The sequence below is a fragment of the Hyaena hyaena genome, unplaced genomic scaffold (genome assembly GCF_003009895.1).
Source record: "Hyaena hyaena isolate Hyena2069 unplaced genomic scaffold, ASM300989v1 scaffold_538, whole genome shotgun sequence".
In the NCBI taxonomy this organism is placed as follows: Eukaryota; Metazoa; Chordata; class Mammalia; order Carnivora; family Hyaenidae; genus Hyaena; species Hyaena hyaena.
In genome coordinates, this window is record NW_024081172.1 from 292,182 (window position 1) to 318,381 (window position 26,200).

General features: G+C 41.9%; 2 pseudogenes; one reads left to right on the forward strand and one right to left on the reverse strand.

The window, feature by feature from the left end:
* Positions 1-8,556: 8,556 nt before the first annotated feature.
* On the forward strand, positions 8,557-12,878 carry LOC120247672 (annotated as a pseudogene).
* Positions 12,879-25,144: 12,266 nt separating this feature from the next.
* On the reverse strand, positions 25,145-25,808 carry LOC120247673 (annotated as a pseudogene).
* Positions 25,809-26,200: the final 392 nt, after the last annotated feature.

Here is a 26,200-nt window from a genome sequence, read left to right on the forward strand (position 1 = left end):
CAAGGGCAGGGATGTAACTTGCCTCAATATCCTACCCTCCCATAACCTATTACAGAAATACAGTTAATGGACTTATCTAATGTGCTCTGAGTAACTCTCTTTTTGCAGCATGTATAAACTTTTGCAAAGTGTAAGCTCCATAAGTTTGAATGTGAAGTACTACAGTTTGTTTTTCTAAAACTTAATGTCCTGAATACTGTGTAATGCACCTAGTGGTATTATTTAGACTTAATTCGAGAAACCTTGGTCATTCACTTCCTAGACATACAGTACTGTGTTAATGTGCTGAAAGGTGTACAAGGATGAACTTAATATTTATAGTCTAAAATTACAGACAATTCCAAAGTCCTTTTTCAGTGATTCAGAGGGCACTTTATAATCTTACAACATTCCAGAGTAATCACTGTGAATATCAGTTACTATTTTATATGATCATGCTTGTACATAAAGGCTGAATAAGGTCTGTAAGATCCAAATAGTAGCAAAAGAGTGAGTTCTCTTCTTCCTGCTCCCACAGAGAGCACTCAGTTCAATGTGGAACTTAGCAGCTTGGTATTGCAGTAATCCAAACAAATGCTGAGAGAACTGCCCTCCAGATTCTGAAGTACCCAGGGGCCACACCTGTCCATTTTTGCATTCTAGTATTTAAAATCAGGTGTGGCATACAGTGTACACTTAAAAAATGTGGAGGGTTGAACAGATAGATGAATGTCTAGGGCTTTCTTTTTCTATTTATTGCCCTAGAAAACACAGAGTGGTAAACACTGATATTAAAGACACTCCACCATAATATTGAAACTTAGCATTAGCATTGCACACAGTGATGCTACCATTTCCACAGCAGCATGTATGAGTGTGAATAAAGGGTTAATATCAGGCCTGGCTGAGGCAGGCCTGCCTGAGAATGACCTCCTGTCTCCCATGGCCTTGTTTCCTTGGCAACAGTAGAGTTAAGATAAATGGGGAACAGTTGTCTCTCCCTCCGTATTGTGTGAAACAAAAACCTGGGCTGAGGGATCTGTGAGCTTGCATGCAGACCTCAAGCTTGATGAAAACCATATACAAGACTGGTGGGGGAAGTGGCCTCTTTGTGACAAGGTGACCCTATGCACCCTGACTCTCACACCTTGGACCTGTGTGAGTGAAGGGGCAAACAAAAAGCTGCTACTAAGGTAGCTGCTAGGCCTCCCCAGGAGCTGATGACACTATCTTCTTGCTGGTTTCTGGCTGTGTTTCCTTCCAGGAAGTTCAGTAAGAGTTGTATTGATTAAAGCCTGTCTGTGTCTCCTGAGTCTGATTTGCCAACTCAGATTCATAATGGCAACTGAGCTGTCACAGTCAATAATCTTCACACCTGGGCTCTCCTCCTCCCAGATGTCACTTTTAGCACAGAGAAGGGGGACTTAAAAAAGAAAAACAAAAGAGAAGAAAAATCTCCAATACTATGTTCCCCAAGATGGAAAATAAAATGCTCGCAAATACTTGGGGATGCCATGTACCCCAGGCAAAACCCAGACCGGCTCCCAAGAGGTCAGCACACTTGATGGTCACGTCCCAGCAAATAAGAACAAAGGGGATTAAAATTAATCCAAGTGCCAATGTCTGGTGTAGGCACTGCACAATTTAAACTGCATTACCAAAGAAAGGCCATTTGGGAAAGGAAGTGCAAAAGAGAAAAAGCAGGATAAGGGTAATTTGATGACTAGGAAAAGGTCAAAGGAGCATATTCGAGAAGGTCCCTCTGGATCTGTGAAACAAGAGGGGATAAAAGCACATGCATGTTCACTGAAATTAAAAACCCTTTTAGGTTGTCTTCTCTGCTAAATTCTTAGGATTTGAATGATTTTAAATTCCTGAAAGCAACTCCTTCCCCTTTGAGTGAATGTTTAGCCACTTTAATGTGCTTTACCTGGGAGTTTGGTACATGCCTTCAAGCTAGGGAAAGAGTTTTAAGAGGATCTAATTCTCCCTTCAGGCACATTTTTTTTTTCAAGTACCTAACAGAGTCCACAAGCCAATGAAGTCTAAAGAGGCCACGTAAGTGACATCAGAAAAAGTACCACCCAAAGGACTTGGTTCAGAGTGCTTAGAACTCATGACCATCTTTACTATCATTGATTTATTATTATTCATTTTTTTAATGTATTGAGAGCCCACCATGAGCAAATCAAATTGGCCCTAAGTTTCTTTTACTTCATTTATTCCACGTGTCTAGTTCCAAAGAGAAATATGCTATAGGTCATTACTCTCTGTATATTTAAAAACATCTAAACATATAGATCAATCCTAAGAAATATTGATAGTTTTAGTTATGTCAATATAAATTAACGAAGATTTCTTCAAAATGATACACCTCCCTCCAATAAAATCCTATATGCAATATATTTAAAGTAGCTTAATCATACTAATATTATTTTAAGTAAAACTGCTTATATTCCTATAGCCCTTCATATGTCAAATACCTTGCATAAATCATCTCATTTTTATTCTGAATAACCCTGAGAGGTAGCAAGGCAGATATTATTACTATTCAGCTGTCCTAGAAACAGAAAGTAGTTTAAAAATACCCATAAGAAAACACAAAGTTGTTAAATGACCTTAAACTATAACCCAGATAGTCTGATTTCTAGCAAAATCCTTTTTCTGTTATACAATTTAATAAAAACACAAGTTTTTTTCAGTTCTCTTCTACAAAATTTCAAAGTTAAAAAAGACAAAGTTGTTAACTATCCCATTTCCTCAGAAATAAGGTAACTAAGTAATTTCTAGGGGATTATTTAAAAATTCAAGCTTTTGAGAAACACAGAGCCATTTTTGTCATGCTACTGGGTAAGAAATTCATTCTATTTCTTTTTTATCTCCTAGGAGGGGTTTATTAGACAAATACCAAGTTTAAAAATCCATACAGCTCAACCACAAGTTCAAAAAGTTTAATTCCAGCAATATGAATACTTTAATTTCCTGGGAATAAAATTTTTTCTAAAAATCAAGATTTAGACTCACTTCCTCTAGTATGCATTCTAACAGTTTACCAAGCTCTGTGTTTTGTTTCAGGACAGATCTAGTGGGCACTGTAACCCTTTGAGGTAATCTTCAGATGTGCTTTAAATTCTTCTGGAAGATTCACACTTTCATAGTTGGGCGGAAAAATTAATAACTTCTGTAAAGGATAGGAAAAAAGTATTTATAATGGGACTTAGGGGCAGGAGCTTTGCAATTAAAAATGCCATTTAAACATTTTACTTAAATCCAACCAAACTGGAGTGTCAGCGCAATTCTATTCGTTAATTTTGACATGATTTACTGAGTATAATCCCCTTAAGTCAGAAGCTGACCTCCACAGCATTCAAACTTCCTGTGGGATCAAAAGAAATAATAAGAAACATGTTACTACTGTAAAATAAGCAAGTCTGGTGTTGTGCCTTAGGTTTGTTCCTATGTTGTCAAATAGACAAGCATGCAGCAAATACTCAGCAATAACAAAATAAATGTCCAGAGACCTTTTTCCAACCAACAAGCCGACAACTCAGCAACTTCAAACAGATTTTTTTTTTCTTTCAGAGCCAATTCACTTGCAGTGTAGGCTGATAAAGCAGTATTAATCTCCTGCTTTAAATCAAGTTTCTGTCACTGGGCTTCATTAATCTCCCCCCTGTTATCAAGTGTCTCCATGGCAGGAAATTATATTTCTAAATTGAATTTTGTTCTGTTTCGATGTAGTAAGAAATATTTTCCAGACTACTAATAGGATGCATAAAGATTGTGACTCTGACAATACCGTTAGATAAATAAAAGCTATAAATTAAACCCACCTTCATTCACTAGCAAGCATAATAGCAAAATAGAAAGCATTGATTACCTGGAAAGAGTAATCAAATAAAAGATTTTAAATGAAAAGTGAGGTAGCAGATGGTTAACTTTTTAATTTACCTTTTTATAGCAATTGCCCATAAAGGTAAAAAGAAAAAAAAAAAATCAATCCAATGAGTCTCCTGGTGCTAATAAAACACATATTGATTCTTAGTGCATATGCTTACTCTATAAGATGCTCAAACCTGGTTCTACCACCAGTAATAGAAGTAGATACTGTTTACGAGCACTTCAGTGGAGACAAATTTACAGTAAAGAAATGTCTCTGAGCTAGATTTATTATTAAAGAACAAAACCTTATAACCACAAGCAACAAAGAGATTTCATTTTATGGTTAGAGATCCACTCATGGGGGCCAAGACAATTCAGTCAAATGGCAGTTCAGTCCCTGGAAGAGGCCTTCAAAATTACAGTCTCCCTTTTTGTCAGTGAATAATAGTGATTTTAAGAAGGTTTAGGGTTTTTTTTTTTCCATTGATATAAATGTCCTTGTACTGCCTCCCTTAATAAAGGCCTAGTTTCTCTTTAACAGTAACAATTTGGAAAAAATCTCTTCAACTCATTATTGAAAACATGGTCCCAAGGTGGTCCATTAAAACTTCCCATACTTAAAGAAACATTGTATGAAAGAACCTTTTCATTGCGCATCAGTGTAAGGAGCTTAAAGAACACGTAATTAATGTTACCTATACCAAGATGTTTGAAGGGTAAGTAGGATCTGACAAATGTACAAAGGAATGTGGGGAAAGTTTTCCTGATAGAAGAGAGATAAATGGATACCAGCACCTCTTTTCCACTCTAATCTACAGATCTTAACCTGAATAGACAAAACAGATGGATCAAATCACTATACCCTCTTTAACTTCACATTCAGAATACTGTACTTCAAACAAAATTACTACAGTGACTTAAACAGCTGTTACAAACACTATTTTCACCAATTTAAGTACTTTAAGGTCCCATTAAATATATAAACCTTATTTATAATGAATAAGGGAATAATAACAATATGAAGTCACAGAACTTAAAGTTTACAAAAGTAAAACTGAGAATCTGAGGGCGCCTGAGTGGCCCAGTCAGTTGAGCATCCGACTTCAGCTCAGGTCATGATCTCACAGTTCGTGGGTTCGAGCCCCGTGTCGGGGTCTGTGCTGACTGCCAGCTCAGAGCCTGAAGCCTGTTTCAGATTCTGTATCTCCCTCTCTCTCTCTCTGACCCTCCCCACTCATGCTGTCTCTCTCTCTCTCTCTCTCTCTCAGAAATAAAAACATTAAAAATTTTTTTAAAAACTGAGAATCTGATGAAAATTATAAAGAATACCTTCAAAATAATAAATCAATATTAATCAAAACTAGAAAGCAAACTAAAACAGAATAAATTACTTTCAGAAGAAGAAATGCAACATGTTCTTTTCAAAAATAAAAGCAGGTAGTAAAAAGAGAAGTCAGCGTTTGAAAAACATACATCCTCCTCCTTTACCCTCTGAGCAGATCTTGCCTACATGTGTGAAAAAGAAAACTACAGCATCACAAACTACAGGTCAGAAGTCACATTCCTTGAGTAACCAAGCAGTAATGAATGGTACGTGTGGAAAACGCTGAAGCTTATTTGTTATTATTATTATTAACAACATAATTTTGGCTCAAGTGTAGACTATAACATGCTCCTGGGAGGAATGGCAGCAAAAGAGAATGACAACCATTATTTTTCTATATGCTGCAATTTGACAACGTATTTTGCATAAAGCACAACACCAGATGTCTAGCCTCTGGACTCGCTTTTTATTAGAAAGCCCATCTCATCAAGTGTGATGTACATTTCAAGCATTTATACCATGCTCTGTTTAATGCCAAAAGATTTGGTGGGATTCCACATGGAATTAACTTGTGATGCCGAAAGCCAATTCAGGACAGTCTCAATTTCAGGCTAAGTCCATCTGCCAAAATGTTGCTTCACATATGAAATACACTTCCTTGTCACTAATTTTAGGAAGTGTCTCTTAATTACCTACCAATATATAAAACATAGAGTTCAACTGCTATTCATTAAGGAGAAAAATCCATATTGCCTAAACAAAGCACAAAACAGAAGCCACAAACAAGGATATAAAAGCATTTCAGTTCTGCAGTAGAGAAATTTCCTATGTTGCATGTATTAGTTTTCTAGCATCACACAATCTCCCATGCTGAATATTCAAGAATTTCATTTTCACCATTAAATGGTCCCATTTTAAAAGGATCACCTTGCTTGACAAAACATATTTAGACACCCAGTTGTGTGATTCAAAGGCTTCTAGTTATAAATGTTTACAGGTAGAAAAGAGAAGTGTTAGAAATCCACTTCACCTTGCCTTTTCCTGAGATTTGAAAAAGACTGATTGGGGCACCTGTGTGGCTTAGTCAGTCAAGTAGCCAACTCCAGATTTCAGCTCAGATCATGATCTCACAGTTCACGGGATGGAGCCTGCATCAGGCTCTTTGCTGACAGCACGGAGCCTGCTTGGGATTCTCTCTCTCTCTCTCTCTCTCTCTGCCCCACCCCTGCTCTCCCTCTCTCTCTCTTGCAAAATAAATAAATAAACTTAAAAAAAAAAAAAAAAAGACTGATCAACTACACACCAGAACATCAGGATATAGCCAGAGGCTACGTTCTTCAGCTGTGGGACAGTTTTCTCAGGAAGGAAATCTTAAGTAAGAATGGTATCAGGAAACTAAAGACTATGCCAGTCATCTGCAAAGAGCTCAAAATACTTCAGAGAACGAATATTCAACCACGTTCTTTTTTTGTAACAGAGATATCAAATCCCAAGATCAGCCAAGGAAAAAAAATCACAAGGAATATTCTATCTCTATCAACAAAGGAAAAAGAAAAAAAGAAAAAGAAAAAAGGCACCCATTTTCCATTTTTTAAATGTGAGTATTTTTAGTCACTTCCAAGTATAACATTTAAATACACTGAGAGCTGGATTCTCCATAGTTTATTTCCCACACCATTCTCCTTGAATGTCACATTGCCCAGAAAGCTTCCTTAAGAGAGCCTTACTTCCAGAAGATATTAATCCCTAAAACTTGAGCCGAACAACAGAACAGAAGCTTGATTTTAAAGCATTTGTCAAGTTCTAGCTGAACAGAAGGGACAACTCTCAGGGCTAACATAAAGTGTCATTAAAGATCCAAATTCATAAATAACTGATTAATCAAGTGTGAAAGCTTAAGAAGGGAAGAAAGTTCACTGGCATGGCTTCTTAACACCTAACTAGTTCCAAATAGCCAATATTTATATTAAAAGGCTAAAGCTAAAACCTTTTTCCCATCTGTATCAGTCTTCAGATCTATCAAATCTACACTATCCTAGAATTCCTCCAACTAAATTCTTCAGCAACACTTAACTCCAATTCACAATAGGAGGGATATAGCAGGATACAAAGAAACTAAAAGAGTAGGGCCTCTCACCCTCACAGAGTTTAAAATTCACTATTGCCACTTTAAAATTTGGATATTTTCTATAAACATGCAGATTAATGGCTTTTTCTTTAATTATAGGATCCCAGCATCACTAGGCCCTTACTGCAGTTTGGCAATAATCAGTTGGCAATGAGTGGCTACTGCTTAATCCATGGGTCAGATAATCTCCAAAATCCTTTCAGGAACAAAATTCTGAGTGCCTAAATAAGACTACTTAGTTTATTGTTAAATTTTTCACTCAAGGAGCATTAACAAGGTGCCTAGGTATCTCAGTTGGTTAAGTGTTCAGCTCTTAAGATTCTCTCTCTCTCTCTCTCTGCTCCTTTCCCATGCTCTCCCTCTCTCCCCACCCTCCCCTAAAATAATTTAAAAATGTTAATAGCATTAACAAAATAGAATTCATAAGTGTGAAGCTCAGAACACTTCTCTGATGTGAAAGTAAATTTCAGAATTATGATTCTTAAAAATGACAGGGAGGTTCCTCTTGTACTAAAGCAGAACTGCCTTACCATGGCAACAACACATTATCAGTAAGGTAAAACTAACCTATCCCCTGATTGTCTAATCCCAACTCTCCTTCCCTATTAGTGAATGAATAATCCAATGCTTGGTGAATTCTGCTTCACAATGATACGAAGAGGCAACATCAAAGGATCACAAAGCAACATTGTTAAGAACACTTGGCCACCACAAGCCAGTCATCCTTGTGATAACTCTTCTGACACCTCCTCCTTAAAACCCAAAATATCAGAAGGATCATGAGGACCCGTTTTCACAATGTGTATTCACACTGAAAATCAAGATCAAGGGAGCGTTTGTCCTTCTGCTCCATGGGAGCTCACCTTCCTGAGCTCATCTTAGGACGCCTGCATTACAGTTTAACAGGTGTAACACCCGAGGCCTGTTCAGCAGCCTGCCAGCCCCCACTGCCAATGTGCTTACTGAACAAGATTTGAGAAGCTTGGCCCACTCAGAGTACTCAATCATGTTGAATAAGGCTAAGGGATCATCTTCATCCAGACCCCCGACCTTGAACTGCAGCCTCCTGAAGACCTCTTCTAGGGCCTCAGATGTCTTGTAGTCGAGGTAATGAATCTCACTCTTGAAGCTCTGCATATACCACCCTGGACCACAGAAAGGAAGCTCCAGGGGGAGGAAGAAAGACAGGTGGAGCTGACCAAGGTGGATTGTGGCCCAGGGCTAGGCCAGGGCTGCCGCTGCCATGAAAGAGGAGGCTGCCCAGCACATGATGCTCATAGGATCTGACACAGAGATTGACAACTACATAAGGTACAGCCTGACTGGCCACAGCCCCATCCAGCAGCCATGATAGTATGGAGCAAGCATCACCTACCACAGCCGGCTGGCCTTCATGCCTTTGTGCTGCTGCTCTGGGCTTGCCTCATCTGGACCATGTGCAGCTGCCACCAGCTGGCCATGCTCTGATCACCTTCCATCCTGCTCTACAGGCTGGCACTATGTGGCCTGCACTACATGTGGGCCATGCAGCAGTGCCCCGAGCTCCCTAACACCCTGGTCCTCTCAGCCTGGCCATTTGGGGCTAGAGAACACCTGCTACCTCTGTCTAAACCTTGGTGCCATCGTGCTGTACATTCCTGCCTTCTGGCTCCTGCTACACCCTGTCAAAAAGAAGCTGCTAGGGGCACCAGGGTCACTCAGTTGCTTAAGCATCTGATTTTGGCTCAGGTCATGATCTTGTAGGTCATGAGTTTGAGCCCCGCATCATGCTCTGTGCTGTCAGTGTGGAGCTTGATTCGGATCCTCTGTTTCCCTCCCTCTCTGCCCTGCTCATGCTCTATCTCTCTCAAAAATAAATAAACATTTTAAAAAGAAGATGAAGATGAAGAAGGAGAAGAAGAAGAAGAAGAGGAGGAGGAGGAGGAAGAAGAAGAGGGAAAGAAGGGAGGAAGGGGGAGGAGGAGGAAGAGAAAAAGGAAAAGAAGCTGCTGAAGGTGAAGGCCCCACTGCACTAATGGGGATCACCATGGCAGATGCAGAGTTCATGCAGATGCTGTTTCAGAGTCTGCGGGAGCCAGTCACAGGTGTCTGTGCCAAGTACTGGATCTACATGTCTGTCTGATGGCAGCTCATTGTGGTCGGCTTTGTCGGCTGCCTCATCGTCTACAAGATGGTCTCTGTGTCCCTCTTCTTGCTCTGCCTTACCCTCTTCCACATCTACTATACATAGCTTGTAGCAGGAGCTGCTCAAAGCGTTCTGGTGGCTGGGCATAGCCCACACCATGATGGTGCTCATCACTGTCTACACTGTCCAGCTGTACAACTTCACCATATACTGGCACAACCTGACGGGCAATAAGCAGTTTGAGGACCTGAGCCCGGAACAGCTCAGCACATCCAAGCTCTTCTCTAGCACCTTCATCCCTGGAATTTTCCTGCTCCCCTTCATCCTGCACAGTACTATTTCCACCAGCCCTGAATGTAGCTCATTAGTCGGAGGCATGTCCTCTGACCTGGCACCACCTCCTATGCTGGATTCACAGGCAGGGGTAGTAAGTGGCACCCCACTGGAACAGCAGCAGCAGGGGAAACAGTAGGTCTCCACGGACAAAGGGCTGAGCACAGCTGGCTCCCACCAAGCCACACAAGTCCCAGAAGCGACAGCCAACAGTGGGGCCAGGTGGACAAAGAGCTGTTGAACTTGACCCCTGGCTTCCGGGGTGTCCTCACCAACATGCAGGTGTTCTTGTGCTACCTGCTAAAGCTGCATATCTTCAAGCTGGTAGTCTTGTACACTGTCTGGATGGCCCCAAAGGAAGTGTTAGTGATGAACCTCCCACTGGTTGTGCTGTGGGCCTTCACCCTGCCTTACCCCCACTTCTGGCCCATGGCTTCCTGCCAGTCTAGTCTGGATCTGCATCATTGTCATATGCAAGACTGTCTATAGAGATCGTCAGTCCCATGAGTGCTCCAGAAACTGTACTGAGCCCTTCCTCAATAGCACCAACTTGCAGAGGAAAGAAAAAAAAAGAATCAGTTTTTGCTGTACCAGAGGCCCATTAACCCTGCTAACTTGTTTGGGAGTGTGGAAGGGCTTTCCAAACCTGGGCTACATCCAGAACCACCTACTGACTCTGCTGCTGCTGCATCTGAGGCCACCACGTACCAATGCCAGGCACATCACCATCCACAACACCTGCTGGCCCCTGCTGTCTACAAATGATATCACTCTCCAGTGGCTAAGCCAGGACTTGCTCAGCTGTATCAAGTTCTTCTACAAACTTGGGCTGGGCATCTTCCTGATGACTGTGAACATGTATTGGCAGTGCAGGAACTTCATGGTCATCCAGCATGGCCATCCTCACCCACCAGCACTCTGGGTCTCTGGCCCAAGTACTGCCTCTTCCTGGTACTCTTACTGCTGTACCAATACCTGCTTTACCTGGGCATTCTCCCCTTCCTGTTCATAAACTACCTGTGGCACTAGGGCCAGGCCATACTTGTGAACTCCACACACAAGTGGAGTACCTGCCCAATTTATTCCACAGGGCCCACAACTCTACCAAGCTCATAAATGACTTCCTCCTGCAGCTCTGCACCTCCCACCAGTGTCAGGTGTTTTCCACCAGGCACGCTGAGGGGTGGTCAGCATCAACAGTGACCACCTGGAGCCTGGGGGACCAGGGGGGAGGGGCGCGGAGCCCAACCCATGCCCAACTTCATTCCCTGCAGGTCCTACCTCAACATGCTGAAGGTGGCCATCTTCTCATTCCTCTTCTGGTTGGCCTTAGTCAAGGGGGCCGCCCACATCAGCATCTTCAAGCTAGGCTGCATACTAGCGTGCTGATACTGCTGCTCTTCAGCACCAAGCTGCAAGAGGCCACGCGTGCCTGCCTCCTGCCACGGGACTGCCACATGCTCTACAAAGTCTCCATCATCATCTCCAAGAACATGCTCTTGTTCCTGTCCTGTGTGTTTGTGGAGTAAATGCAAAGCGACTTCTGGGCCACCCAGCCTCGTGTGCCCAGTCAAAAGTTACTCTGACTCTAAGGAGAGGCTGGGCAGGACCCAGGACTGCCTGCTGCCTGTGGAGAAGGCTGGGTCCTCTGCGACTGCCTCTGCTACCTGTTGTATCTTCCTCAGTCACTACTTGCTGCATAACGAGAACAAGGTCCAGGCCCCCCGCCCTGCACGCATCCAGGAGTTTCTCCGTCTACCATGCTGCCAAACTCAAAAACATCCACCTGTGACACAAACCAGAAAAGTCCCTGGCGCAACTGCGCCAAGCAGGAGAAGCCAGGCAGGACCCAGCGTCCCGAACCCACGAGCCAGGGCCCGGCAGTCCCAAGAGGCTCTCCCCACCGCAGTAACAGTGGAGGTGGCTGTCGTCGAACCACCCATGCCCATCCACTTCCGCCCGGGGCTACTTTCCGTCCGAGTCCGACAGTGAGGGGGGCAAGGAGGCCCAGTCGAGGACTCCAGGCCTGGGGCACAGATCGCCTTCCAGATGACACAGCAGGGACAGGTGACGACGTCCTGGCGGTGCTGAGGCAGCAGTGGCAGGGGCCGGCAGGACAACTGCATCCGGGGAAGGCGTGCGCCCAGAGGCGGAGCCCGCAGAAGGCCTGGCGCAGCCACGTGACCCAGCGAGAGCCTAGCGCCGAGCACGCTGCGGTTCCTGGGTAAGGGGGCCGGGAGCCTGAGCTGGTGCACGGGACGATGCCCTGGCCGCACAGCTAAGTGCGGCCACACAGCGCCGTGAGCGACGTGCTGCGCGCAGGGTGCCAACTCCGCTCGCAGGGCTTCTTCGGGGCAGACACACCAGCGCCTGCAGGGCCAGCTGTAGGAGAGCAGAGCCCAGGCCACGCCGTCAGGCCCCTCGGACGCCCGGGCTGCACCAAGCACAGCGTCAGGTGAGCCGCTCAGCAGCAGCAGCAGCAGCAGTAGCAGCGAGGAGGAGGTGGTCCCAAGCTGGTGGCTCTCCCTGTGTGACCGTGGAGCTTCCGGCCCACACCGGCAGCCGTAGGCGCATGGCTACTAAGCCTCTCCTCGCCAGGCACCTATGTATCCCGGAGCTGGAGAAGGCCCAGCGGCTCGCGGTGAGGCAGGGCCAGGCCCTGAGGCTGCTGAAGGCCACTTACCAATGCACGTCGCCCACCTGGAACTGCTCTGCTACGTCTTCACCGTCCTCAGCCACATGGTCACCGCCTCGGCCACCTTCCCGGCGCCGCCCATGTTCATCTTCCTGTGGGCCATGTTGTCCATCCAGCGGCCCAGCAGGCACTTCTGGATGAAGGCCGTTGTCTTAAGTGTCACCAAAAACCTGTTCCAGTTTGGCTTCTTCCCCTGGGACAGCCGCACGGTGATGCGGCACTATGAGAACAAGCCCTGCTTCGCTCCATGCATCCTGGGCCTGAAGAAGACTGACAGCTACATTACCTATGATTGGGTGCGGCTCATGGCCCTCTCCCTCCACCTTTCCAGCTATTGTGCTTTGGTCTGTGAGACCACAGGGAGGACCTGCTTGCACCCCAAGAAGTACGACAGGAGCAGTGGGAAGAATGAGGATGAGGAGAAACCAGCACATCCAGGCAGACTGAGGAGGGCATTGGGCCCCACAAGGAGCCAGAGGTGGCCAGGGCCCCCACAGAGGAAGACATCCAGGCTGAAGCAAGGGACTGGCCTAGGGACAAGTTCCCGTTCCCGGTGAAGCTCAGGCCCCCAACACAAAGTTCTTTACCTGGCATTTTAGGAGGGAGAGCTCAACACCCAGAAGACTGGTAAGAGCAGGGGGTGAGGCTGCTTAGGAGAGAGAAGAGGTGGAGTTGCTCCCAGGAGAGAGTGAGGGCAGCTGGGCTCCACCTATAGGGTTTCTGTCTGTCCCTGGCCCAGAGCTATTGCTAACTCAGAGCATATATCAGCAACAGGTGGCAGCTGGCGGGGAAGTCTAGCAGCTTGATGACCCACCACTCAAGGAGGCCAGTAACTCCTGAGCCCACACTCTCCCTACAACCCTGGAGGCACATGTCATGGTAGTCACCCTCGCCTTTGGCCTACAGCTACTTCACAGGGTCGGCTTCAGGCCTGCTAGGTGCACGGATATAATTGCAGAAGAGGTTGGGGATGACCTGTCCCAGGTACCCTCCAGCAAGCTGGCAGGCTGTCATTGCACAGTGCTGTTCCACAGTGTACTTCTTATTGGTGTACTCCGTGGTACTGCATTTGGCCAGGTCCCTCTGGAAGTTCCAGGCTGTCTCTTCTCTGGGTGAGTAAAAGCATTGTTCCATCCAGTGTTTAGCTATGTTCTGTTTTCCTTCGTGACTCTGATACCAAGATTCAGTGGGCAAAAGTGTTTGGACTCTATACCAGTTGGCTGTCACTGTAATGATCTTTTCTATCTTCCATGTAGTTGGAGCCCTCTCCTGGCATTGATTACTGGTAAACAGTGTTTTGCTGGACAGACTGCTAGTGGATACCTGGGTTTCTTTGGGGTGATAAAAATTGTCTAAGCTTAAATCATGATGGCTGCATAACTCCAATAGATGTATTAATAGATGACATGGCAACAGTACTCTGTGGACAAAAAGTTCACTACAAATTAACTAAAATTAAAACTGTATAACCAATGCTTTCTGTAGCCTGGGTCCATGTAAGGATGATACTCTCAGGGGACTTAAATTCATGAGAGAAGCCCATAAAGCCAGGCTTCTCATGTCCTCCACTTTAAACATCCCAGTCAGCCTCCATATTCAAAGATACCAAGAAACCTAAAGATAAAAGCAAGCTGTGATGCAAGGGATGGTGTATAGGAACATTTCCTCTAACACTAGTTTCAATACTCTATTTGCTGACCCACCAGACATATGTTGGATGTCATCTCAGCCTGTGTTCTGTCTACAACTCATGCAGGCTGGGAATGCAATGCCAGTCATTAAGCATTAATTTCACTAAAAGCAGGTATCCCAATTATTTTTTAAAAGATAGTTGAAGTTTTAGCATACTGCTACTTCAGCCCACTTGATAATATTGTTTCTTCTATTAAATTCCTAGGTCTGTTCAGAAAAGGGAAAGGGGGAGATCCCTATACCCCAAATATTTTCCATTGTTCGTCCCAGAAGATGGATCATTTTTACTCTAAATCTAATGGTAGTGAATGTTGTATGAAGGTGGACCAGAGTGGTACCTCAAACATTGTTACTGATTTAGCAGTACCTTGGGCACAAGTAAAGTTGCTACTAAAACCCCTCACATATGCCTGGGGTCATTTCTGTTTGGCATTTATGCTCCCTCACATTATTACAAAACTGTACCCCAGAGAATTGCTAACTCAGTTTTCTCTTTACATCACTACATTCTATGTGTTTTTCACATCAAGGTGTTTCTATCTACTGGACAGAGTTAGAGTTCAGCTTCTTCTAGCCAAAGTGTTTAAATTTGACTAGACAGCAGCAATTGCTTTTTAATCTAAGCAAACTGATCTGTCAAAGGCAATCAACTCAGGGAAGTTATTCCAGGAGGATCCTAATAATCCTGATGAATCACACTGCCCTATGTGAAACTCAGCCGCTGAACTCTTGACATAGTGTCACAAGCACTTAGGGGAATTAGTACATACAGCTGAACCCTGTGTCCACACACAAACTCTAGCCTCTCGTGCATAAGCTAATAATCACTGCATTTGGTCTGGGGAGGAGTACACTGCTGTGTGTGGTGATGTCTGTTCATCTTTAATGATGTTATGTCACCTAGACTTCGTGTTACATCATGTTAACAAGCGTTTATCAACAGGGTGCTCCATTCCTCTAGATGTAAATAAAGGTTTGTCATGGTTATTATTTTTTTTAATCACCTCTTATCTTTTAAACAAGGATTCCTAACTTCTTAATGCTCATACCAATTCAGGGTTTTACAGTTCCCAGGATCTTTAAGTACCTTTTCTTGTTTAATTATTGCAATGATACTTGAGAGGTCTATAGACACGGTAATATTGACCTCATTAGTAATTCACAGAACAGAACTCAAACCTAGAGCTGATGGCTTGAGGTTTTGAGGTCTTCCTGATGCTGTAAATCTTGGTTTTGGAGCTTTTGTTCTAGTGTTAGGAATAATAGGAGAGGTGGGGGAGGGTGGGATAGCATCGTTGAGAGTCTTGTCCCCAAATAAGGCAGCCCTTTCAGGTTCCCTCTGCTCCCCACAGAGAACTCTTAACAAACTTACACTAAGGAAACAAAATAGATGGGGAGGCAGCAGTAATGAGTGGGATCTCATGGAAGGCTGGGCTAAAATTTCTCCCTAAGTGATGGCACAGGTGTTCTTTGAGAATGACCTCCTCAAACAGTTGGAGGAGAGCTTTAAGAGAAATAATGATCCATACTCAATTCATTCAGAGGGCAATGAAAGGATAGATTGGCTAGAAGATAAGTTTGGAAGGATAACAATAATAGTAATATAATAGCTAATGTATATTGAGCACTTCATATTTTCCACTATTCTAAGTGCTTTATGTATACTAATTTATTAAATTCTCGTCACAACCCTCGGAAGCAGGCAGGCACTGCTACTCTCATGAAAAATTGAGGCAATGGAGGTTGACTGACTTACCTATTACCACACAGCTAGTAAATGTTAGAACCAGCATTCCAACTCAGGCAAACTGATTCTCCAACTTGTGCTCTGATTCTTGTGTAGTAGTAATGATGAATTTGCAAAGACTTCCTGAATTATGAGAAATTTCATTTGCTTTTCTGATTTAAAGACAATATTGAGTATTTCCATCTCGGGCGGTAACTGCAGCTTGACCCTCCCATTGAAAACACCCAAAATCAAAACATAATATTAAAAGGAAAAATACTTTTTAAAACATACTAATAAACTGGCAAGAAAGTAAGGAATACTGAGGTGCCTAAAAATCACATGAAAATGTGGGCCCAGAGAGGCAAACTGAACCCCAAAGTCAATTTTCACTCTGATAATATTCAATGATACTGTAGACCTTGATCTTTGATTGCTCATAGGGTCACGGGCCATGGAGACACAGCTGGCCTGACTGCAGTGGGGAGACTAACAGGAGACTTCAGTGACCCACAGATCTACTTCCTACATTAGAGATAATTAAGAAAAATTAATTTCTCAATGCATAGGTGCTAGGAGAAGACAAAAAAATCTCTCCTAAGAATTCATAACCACAAACAGACCTTTATTTGGATTCCTAGTCCAAATTTACACTACCAGAGTGGCGCTAAAGAAACTTCAGGTTTAGAATATGGTTTAGGTACACCCAGGTGGCTCAGTTGGTTAAGCGTCTGACGTCAGCTCGGGTTATGATCTCGCGGTTTGTAGGTTCAAGCCCCGCATCGGGCTCTGTGCTGACAGCTCAGAGCCTGGAGCCTGCTTCGGATTCTGTGTCTCCCTCTCTCTCTGCTCCTCCCCAGCTCATGCTCTCTCTCTCTCAAAAATAAATAAACCCTAATTTTTTTTTTTTAAAAAAGGGAATGTGGTTTAAAATTATATTGTGTTGGTAGTGCACTCCGATGCCTGGAAGAATCAAAAGCAACCCCACTCAAAAGGGGCCAACTGTAAAGTTGATTCCCAAAGAATTCCCACAGATAAACTACCAAAGAATAAAATCTAGAGCAGAGTATCACAAAACTCATAAATAAAGGACCATGAGTATAGGGTCATTGGAAATTATAAGAACTAGACCCCAAAGACACAAGAGAGTATAATTATGTAATAGAGAATGACAGGTGTGATCTGGTAGTGTTTTGCTTCAGCTGTTCCACTTATCTCTTGCTCTCTATCCCTGGGCTTCTCTCATGTCAGTTAGGATGTATTCAGAAGTCAAGTAGGCACTCATGCACACACATCTGGAATTATGGAACATTGCCATCCTGGGGCAACCTTTGACCAATGGAGTGTGAAAGTTAATGGATAAATGCTCTCATCTTTCACTCTTTTAGTGGACAATTCTGAGATACAAGCTCTTCAGAAGTCCTGATGGAATTGAATCCCAGTTGCCCCCAGTGAAGATCAATCCATAGGGTACCCTTATATTGGCTTTCCCTCCTTTCCTTGTTTTACTTTCCCTAAAGCCGCACTTCTGTTCCCTGGATTCACTTCCTCCAATAAACTATGTGCCTGAGAATTTAAAATATGAATAAAGAACAAAAGAATAAAAACACAAAAAGGAAGTTTCAAAAAAGAACCAAATAGAACTTCTAGAAATGAAAAATAAGTTTTATTTATTCCTTTATTTTTAAGAGAGAGATAGAGTATGCACAAGGGAGGGATGCGATGGAGGGAGGGCTCAAGGGAGGAAGACAGCAGTGGGGAAGAGTAAGAGAGTCTTAAGCAGACTCCACACCCAGTGCAGAGCTCCATGTGGGGCTTGATCCCCTGACCCTGAGATCATGACCTGAGCCAAAATCAAGAGTCGGATGCTTAACTGACTGAGCCACCCAGACACCCCTAAAATAATTTTAATTTAAAATTTAAAGGATGGTTAAACAAAAGAATAGACACAGGATAAGAAAGAATAAACTGGAAGATGAAATCAGAATATTTTGTATAATGTGAAACAGAGACACAAGCATATGGAAAACCTTGAAGAGATGGTAGAGTGGAAATACCTATAGTTACAAAAGTCAAAGTGGAATGCGTGAAGGATAGACTAGGGAAACTTTGAGGAGACAATATTCAAAGAAATAATGGCTGAATGTTCTGGTTTGAATGGTTTAAATCTTTCGATTCAGGAAGCACTAAGATGCAAAAGAGAAACACACAAAAGCTGGATAAATAAAAAAGCAAATTCATGTGTTTTTTTAAGTTTATTTATTTTGAGAGACAAAGACAGAACCTATGAGTCGGGGAGGGGCAGGGAGAGAGAATCCCAAGTAGGATCCATACCCTCAGTGCAGAGCCCAACAAAGGGCTTGAACTCACAAGTGGCGAGATCATGATCTGAGCTGAAACCAGAAGTTGTATGCTTAACTGACTGAGCCATCCAGGTGCCCCCAAATTCATGTTTTAATAAATATTAGCACATGAAAATAAATGTAAAATATGAATTATTATGTAAATTTAAGTTAAAATGAATGTGTTTAAGAGTAAAGATTTTCAGAGTAAAAATAAATCCACTTACAAGCTGCTTTATGAAGAACTCTGTGACATAAGTATAACAAATAGTTGAAATAAAAGGATGAAAAAAATATATGCCCATTGCAGATAACCAAAATAAAGCTGATGTTATGATACTAATATCAGACAAAATAGACTTTTAAGACAAAGGGCATTGAGACAAATTGCATAATGAGAAAAGGTTAATTCACCATCAGATATAAAAATTCCAAATAGTAAAGCTCTAAATAATATAGCTTAAAACTATATAAAGCCAAACTTAAAAGAATTACAAGAAACAGATACACCAGTAGAGCTGAAGATTTTAACACACCTCAGACCTCAGTAATTGATAGCTCACAAAATCAAGCAGAAAAATATAAGGATATAGAAGATTTAAACAATACAGTTAACAAGCTTTATCTAATAAATATATATAGAACATTTCACCCAAAAAGTGAAGTATTTCAAGCCTCTCTGTAAACAGTAATTCACAAGAACTGAATGTATTCTGGAGCATTGTTTTAAGAATCAACTAATTTTAAATGATTGGTATCAAACAGATTATATTCTTTGCCACAATGTACTTCATAGAAGATTAAAGCACAAATGCCAATAAATTATAAAAACGCTGCCAAACGTTTTAGTAATAAGGAGAATGAAAACTAGTAACAGCACACACTATCCCTCTTGGCAACATGTTAAAAATCTGAGAGTCTGAAGTGTTGACAGGAACTAGTAGTAGTCTCATCTCTTATATCCTGCTAAAGAAAATATTAACTGAGATCACCACTTTGGAAGACCATTAGGATCATCTGTTAAACTTAGGGAGGTGTGTTCCCTATGATCCAGCAACCCTCCTGGAAAAACTCTAGCACATATGAAGACATTCAAGAATACTTACAGCAATATTGTTTTAAAACAAAAACTGAAAGCAGTACAAATGTGTACCCTAAACAAGGCCACAATTAGTAAGTTATAATGTCCCCTTATAGACAAGTATGAAGCACAAGATGACTGAACCATAGGCACACACATATTTAGTTTTACCAGATTGTTCTAGAATTCTTTTTGGAATGGCCCTACCAGTTAACACTATAAATAGCAGGGCTTAAGAGTTCTCATGTGGTCATTAAAATTTTGTGTTTTCTAATATTTGCTATTCTGATGTGTAACCCAATTTTTATTTGAAACTTGCCTGTTTTGATTTGCATCTCTTCATACACTTGTTAGCCAGATGGGCTTCTCCATCTGTGAATTGCCTAACCATATATCCTTTGCCCATTTGTCTACTGGGTTTCCTGTCTTTTTCTTGTTGACATCCAGCATTTGTTTGTATATTCTATATACCAATCCCTTGTTGGACTTAGACATTATAGATGATCTTTTCCCCATCTGTCATCTGTCTTTCTGTATGATGTCCTTCAAGTGAAAGAATCTCTTAATTTGGGAGCAATTTTTCACCTTAAACTTTGAATTTTGGGGGTCTTAAACGTTTTCCTCCACCCTCAGGTCATAGTCTTTAAATAACTTTAAGGTTTTATCTGTAAACTTTTTTTTTTTGCATTTTTGAGAGATTACTTATTTTATAGTTTTAGCAGCTATTGTAGGTAGTATCTAATTTCCACTTAAATTTTCTGATTCGTTATTGTTGTTATTGACAAATGCTATCCAATTTTGATCCAATTAGTTCTAACAGTTGTTTTGTTCAATCCACTTATTTCTTTTTCTTTTATTATTTTTTTTTATTTTTTTATTTATTTCTAGGAGAGAGAGAGAGAGAGACAGCGCGAGCAGGGGAGGGCCAGAGAGAGAGGGAGACACAGAATCCAAAATAGGCTCCAGGCTCTGAGCTGGCAGTCAGCACAGAGCCCGACGCAGGGCTTGAACCGCGAGATCATGACCTAAGCGAAAGTCGGACGCTTAACCGACTAAGCCACCCAGGCGCCCCTCTTTTTCTTTAATTTTTTAAATGTCTTATATATTTCTGAGAGAGAGAGACAGCGTGAACAGGGGAGGGACAGAGAGAGAGACACACACACAGAATCCGAAGTAGGCTCCAGGCTCTGAGCTAGCTGTCAGCACAGGGCCCGATGCGGTGCTCGAACCCACGGACCATGAGATCATGACCTGAGCCGAAGTTGGACGCTTCACCGACGGAGCCACCCAGGAGCCCCTCAATCCACTTATTTCTTATGTAATCATATCTACAAATAATTTTCTCTTTCAGTCTTGATAACTTTTAATTATTTTCTTTACATCATAGCATTAGCCAAACCTTTAGTATTATGACAAATGTTAACAGTGATATTGAGTATTCCTGTCTTGGACAGATCTTGATGAGAATAAAGTTTCCCCATTAAATATGGTATTTGCTGTAGAATTTTTGGTATAAAATATGTCTTTATCAAATCAAGAAATTCTTTTAAATTCTGAATTTTGACAGTTTTTATCAAAAGGGGTTGAACTTTTTGAAGTGTGTATTTCTACATTTATTGATATAATCATGATTTTTCACCCTTATTCCAATAATGTTCTGACCTCAACAACATTAAGATAATGTTTGTGGTTTTAAGCCACTAAATTTGTGGTAGTTTGTTACAGCAGTAATAGAAAACCACATAAAATATGTAATTCTCATAATTTTTACATCTCCTTTATAAATTGTAGCAGAGAGCAGTTAAGAAACTTGCTCAAGGTAGCATAGCTGAGGAGTCTGGCTCACGGTTAAAAACCTGTATGATTTTTCAGATGTGACCATAGCAATTACGAAGACTTTACCCGACAGGCCTGGTGGAAGAAGGGTGCTGCCCCACACCCAGACTTGGCACACAGCCAATGCATTCCAGTCTAGGAAGGTTGCAGTCAACAACTCAGGCTCCCTGCCTAGTCATGCTCTTCACATATTTGTATTCTTAGTCTGGTGTCTTCATCTCTGGGTCTCTTTATCTGAGGCCTGGAGCAGAAGCCTTATTCAGGTGCTTCTCCTGAGTCTTCCTTTTGAGAGGAAGAAGGGGAAACCTTGAAAATACTTTGTTCCACTTTCACTTTTCCCTATACTTTTCCACTCCTAACCCTCCTCCTTCACCCTCCCCTCAAATAGGGTCCATAAAATAGCTGGAGCCTTTAGTCCCAGGATCCTGCAATAGTGAGTCAAATCCGACATCTGTGTTGATGTGCCTCACCCTGGATTAGCGCACCTTTCCATGAGGGAAATGTAACGGGGCGAAGAGTACCTTCTCCAGTTTTAGACTCTCACATGTATCATCCCAGCATGCGATTAAAGGCTTAACCTCTTTCATTTTGGGTTTGTTGAATTAATTAGCCACTCTTAACATCTGAAGCTCAGCTCGCTCTCCCAGCTGAGCTGAGCTCCTAACAGCTAACAATAGGAAAGCTGGAATGCAAATCCAAGCGGTCCAGTCTAACCCTATATTCCTAACCGTAATGCACTGCTGCCTCCCCTTGTGTTAGACCTCTCTAGTCCAGGGAACTGATCAGAGCGACTTGGATACGGCAATAGATGTTGACTAAGGCATACTAAACAGGTACACTCAACAAGAGTTGGTAATGGATTGGATGTAGAAGATGAGAAAAAGGGAAATACTGGATTTTTCAGTCTTCAGCTTAGAACAATGAGGTAGATGGTGGTGCCCATTTGCTGAGACAGGAAAGACTGGGATGGGATGACAGGTGGCAGGGGGACAATGGAGAAACAACACATCATCTCTGGATATATTTAAGGTTTCAGATTTTTAATAAACATCCAAATGAAGTAGGCCACTGGATACAGAATCTTGGAATTTGAATGAGAGTATCAGTTTTACTTTTTTTCTCTATTCATGGATATTAGGAAAAGAGAATCACTGTATAAAAGAATACTGTGCAGATACCAATTTGCCCCCCCCCCCCCCGACTTGTACAGTAAGGTTTCAGAAAGAATCAGAGAGAAGTATAGAGCCATCTTCAAATATGGTTGGTATATGGACACAACAGTCTCCAAATTCTGAAAACTACCAGATCGGTATTCTCAAGGAATGACTAGAATCTAGAACTGAGCAAGCTAATAATTCACTAATTAAAAATCTGAGAACCCAGTGACTAGCCTTAGTTGTTGTCAGTTTATCTTTTTGAACCTGATGTTCAGTTATTTGTTCAATCAACAGGGTGATCAATTTACTTGTCTCCAAATCTAGGGAGCAACTTAATAATTGTTAGGCCAAATATTTGAAGCTACCTTATATACTCAGTTTATGTTAAACCCTTCTTCCCCTATATGAATACATTTCTGTAGCTGGTTTTTATAATCATATGCTACACTGCACAGTTTTAAAATGTTTCAAATATGCCTCCCATCTGCCCAACCTAATTCTGTTTCCTTTGAGGGTAGGGACTGTGACCCAGTCCCTAAACCAATGTTGAATACATTTAAGAGAAATTTGTTGAATTGATTTGGAAAGCTGTCTACACTAACTGCATATCGAGCACCCACCTAGGATGACTTGCTCTCCATTTCACTCAACTAGACTCAATTCCCTCACACAAGTGTACAATAATAGTCGTCATATTCTCGGTTTATGGTTTTAATGGTATTGCAACATTAGATTCAAAACATATTTCCAAGCACCAAGTATGCTTGAAATTGAACATTTTTATAAAGATAATAAAACTTAATGACTACACATGATCTATGATCTGACAATACATCTGTTCTTTTTCATCTTGAGATGGTAAAATACCCACCCTAGCTTATTGCGGCACAGCGGGAGAGAAGAAATATAGTCCTATTAATCACTCTTAACTATCAGCTTATTAAGTTATAGTTTCCCAACAGGCTTGTCTTACATGATTGTTAATAGGCTGCAGGTGTTTTTCTAAAAGAGTCTTTTTATAATGCAGTTATGTCACAAAAGAGACAGCATGGAGTAAAAGAAAAACTGGTGGACTAAGAATCAGAAACCCTAGATTTTAAATTCTAGTAGTAGAGTAGCCCTGAGACATTAAGGAAGTCACCAACTCTGATCTCCACAGTTTTCTCATCTGCAAAATGAGAGGACTTATTATAAATTTTAAAAATGTATTTGTGGCATTTATTCCAGGTAATCATAGCCCAGCACCTAAGAATTTCTTTCACAAAGGACATTCTAAAAGAACTCTCTCCACATTAAAATAGCTTAAGCTAAAGTGTAAAATTGGGATTTGTTACTATTGTTAACTTTAAAAGTAAATTTTGTTACCTATCAACTGTGGATGTGCACAGGAAAAGAGGAACATTATTTCATATGAAAAAAGTGACTGTTGACACGTTAATGTGCCTAAATTGTCTTGAAAACCACCAAAATTTTATTATTAGCTAGAAACTCATAGAGACAGCTGTTCTAGATACATTTTGCAACTGATGAAAGGGTTGCATTCCAAAAGCTTGTAAGTCCCTTTTGGGAAAACTTTGTAAACAGAAGCTAGGTTTCTAGTTTAACCCCTAAGAGTGTAAATAATTGTTGATATAGCTGAACCATATAACATAATATTAAATGCTCAAGTTCTAGGTCCTGAGAAAGGGGCTTGTGTCATATAGATGAGTCTCCTCCCGTTCTTGAAAAGAAGACTGGAAGTAAGCAATGATTAAAATTGATTTACCTTTGTCAGACCCTTCTACCTCTCAACTTTTTTACACTCTGGGCACACGACCCTAATCATGCTGCTAGAGCAATCTTCTCCTGTCCTACCTACCATAAGTTTCAACAGCACTTCCTTGAACCTTCACACAGTAATTCCACAACTGTGGAGCAATTGACGGATATTTCAACAAATAACCCAGAAAATGTTACCACTCCTAAAGTATAACTACTGTTGAAAGAGACCATCTGTTACTTATACAAGCAAAAATATTAGAAACCTATGTTAAAAATTTGAGAGAGATGGTCAAATAAATTATGATACATTGATACCATAGAATATCATGCCAACATTAAAAAAACTGTTTACAAATAAGTTGTAATGACATGGGAATTATATAAAATAAAATGCTAAATACAAATAAATGCTATGTTCTTTATGAACCCAATTATGGAAAAAATGCACTAAGGCTAGAAGCTAATAAAATTGTTGGGTAGTAGACTTGTAATTTACAGCTTTTTCCAAGTAAGCACATGAATCCATGCTTTCCAGATTTTCCCATACCAGTAAGTGCTATTTAAAAAAAAAAAAAAAGGAAATCAAGGGGAAAAGTATAAATTCAAATAAATCTCTAATTGGTAGAATTTGAGAGAGCTATAAACAGTGCTAATTATCAGGCAATGTAAAAATAGAGCTTTGCGGGCAAAAGAGCATTCCTTTCTTTGTTTGCAAAGGAGTTTTATTAGGAGACTTATTTTGTGTGAGGTGTGTGTGTGTGTGTGTGTGTGTTTTAATTGACGGTCCCTTACTGGTCCTGCTCCCATGAGTGGCTGCCACCAAAGGAAAAGGGGAGGGGAACCAAGCGGTACAAGGAGGGGTCATCCCAACATTCCATTTACACAGAACTAAACAGACAGGCACAGAGTCACTACTGAGGTTAGCAGTTGGCAGCATGGGTAGAGGGAAGAACAGGTGGGGAATTGGGAATGCCATTAAAACACTGCAGGCCCCTCCTAAACTGGGGTGCCTTGGGGGAACTTGGTCTGCTTCAACCCAAGAGGAATCAGAAGATCAAAGATGGTTTGGGAAGACCAAAACTGTCAGGGATGGAGGGAGGAAGGCCAAGGGGGTGAGAGGGCTGTTTGGCAACTGGGCTGAAGAGACTGCCGTTCCCCTGCTGAGATGCCCCAGGCCCTCAGGTCTGGCAGAATGGGGGCATATTTGGGGCTGCCAGATGCTCCAGGCAGGGGGCTGAAGGGGGCTCTCAAAGGCTCGCCCTCTATGGAGATATCAGCACTGCCCCTAGCTTCTCTGCCAGGGGGCAGTGGTCCTTGACATCCTCAGAGCAGTTTGCTTCTAATTCATCCTTGATCTCCACCAGCTTCTTCCTGCTGGCATCCTTGGAGCTGACACAGATGATTTTGCTCTTAAGAGGTTCACATACACAGGTGTCTAAGGATATACACCAAGTCTTTCTTCTTGCTCTCCTTGGTCTCATAAGTTGCGTCATAGAGGGCATAGCAGCTGTCCTTGTCTGGGAGCATCTCGACAAAGGTGGCATGGGGTCTGCAGTCTGGCCCACATCAGCTACCAGAATCTCCTTGCCCTCCTCCAGGATGATGTTCTTCTTGCCCTCGCTCAGGCAGGAGAGTACTGCCTTCTTGCCCTTTTTCACCTCCTCTTGGTCCTGAGGGCTTATGCACCTACCTTCATGTCACTGAACACTTTGATGATGCCGTCAGAGACCACCACAGTGGAGGCCATGTTTCCGGAAGTGAAAGGGAGATAGCAAGGAGAATCAGAAGGGGGAGAGCCACCACCGCCACTGCCAGGATCTAACTGAAGGAGACTTGTTTTAAATTAACATTATAAAATGGTAAGTTCCGTGGTTACTAAAATATTGCTTATCGCTATTGCTGTGGCATTTTATAGATCCAATAAAACCTATTACTGATACTTGCTTCCCTTGATTAAAGATACTAGACATTTCTTTTTACATATACCACATGCAAAATAACACAAGCATGTGATTTAGACAAACAGGAAAAAAAGGTTATATAATGAAAAAGTCTTTATCCCATCTTATAACGCTTTCCCACCTAGAGGAATAATCCATGGCTCAGAAATTGTTCCTCTGTAAAAGTACCCCATGTAAG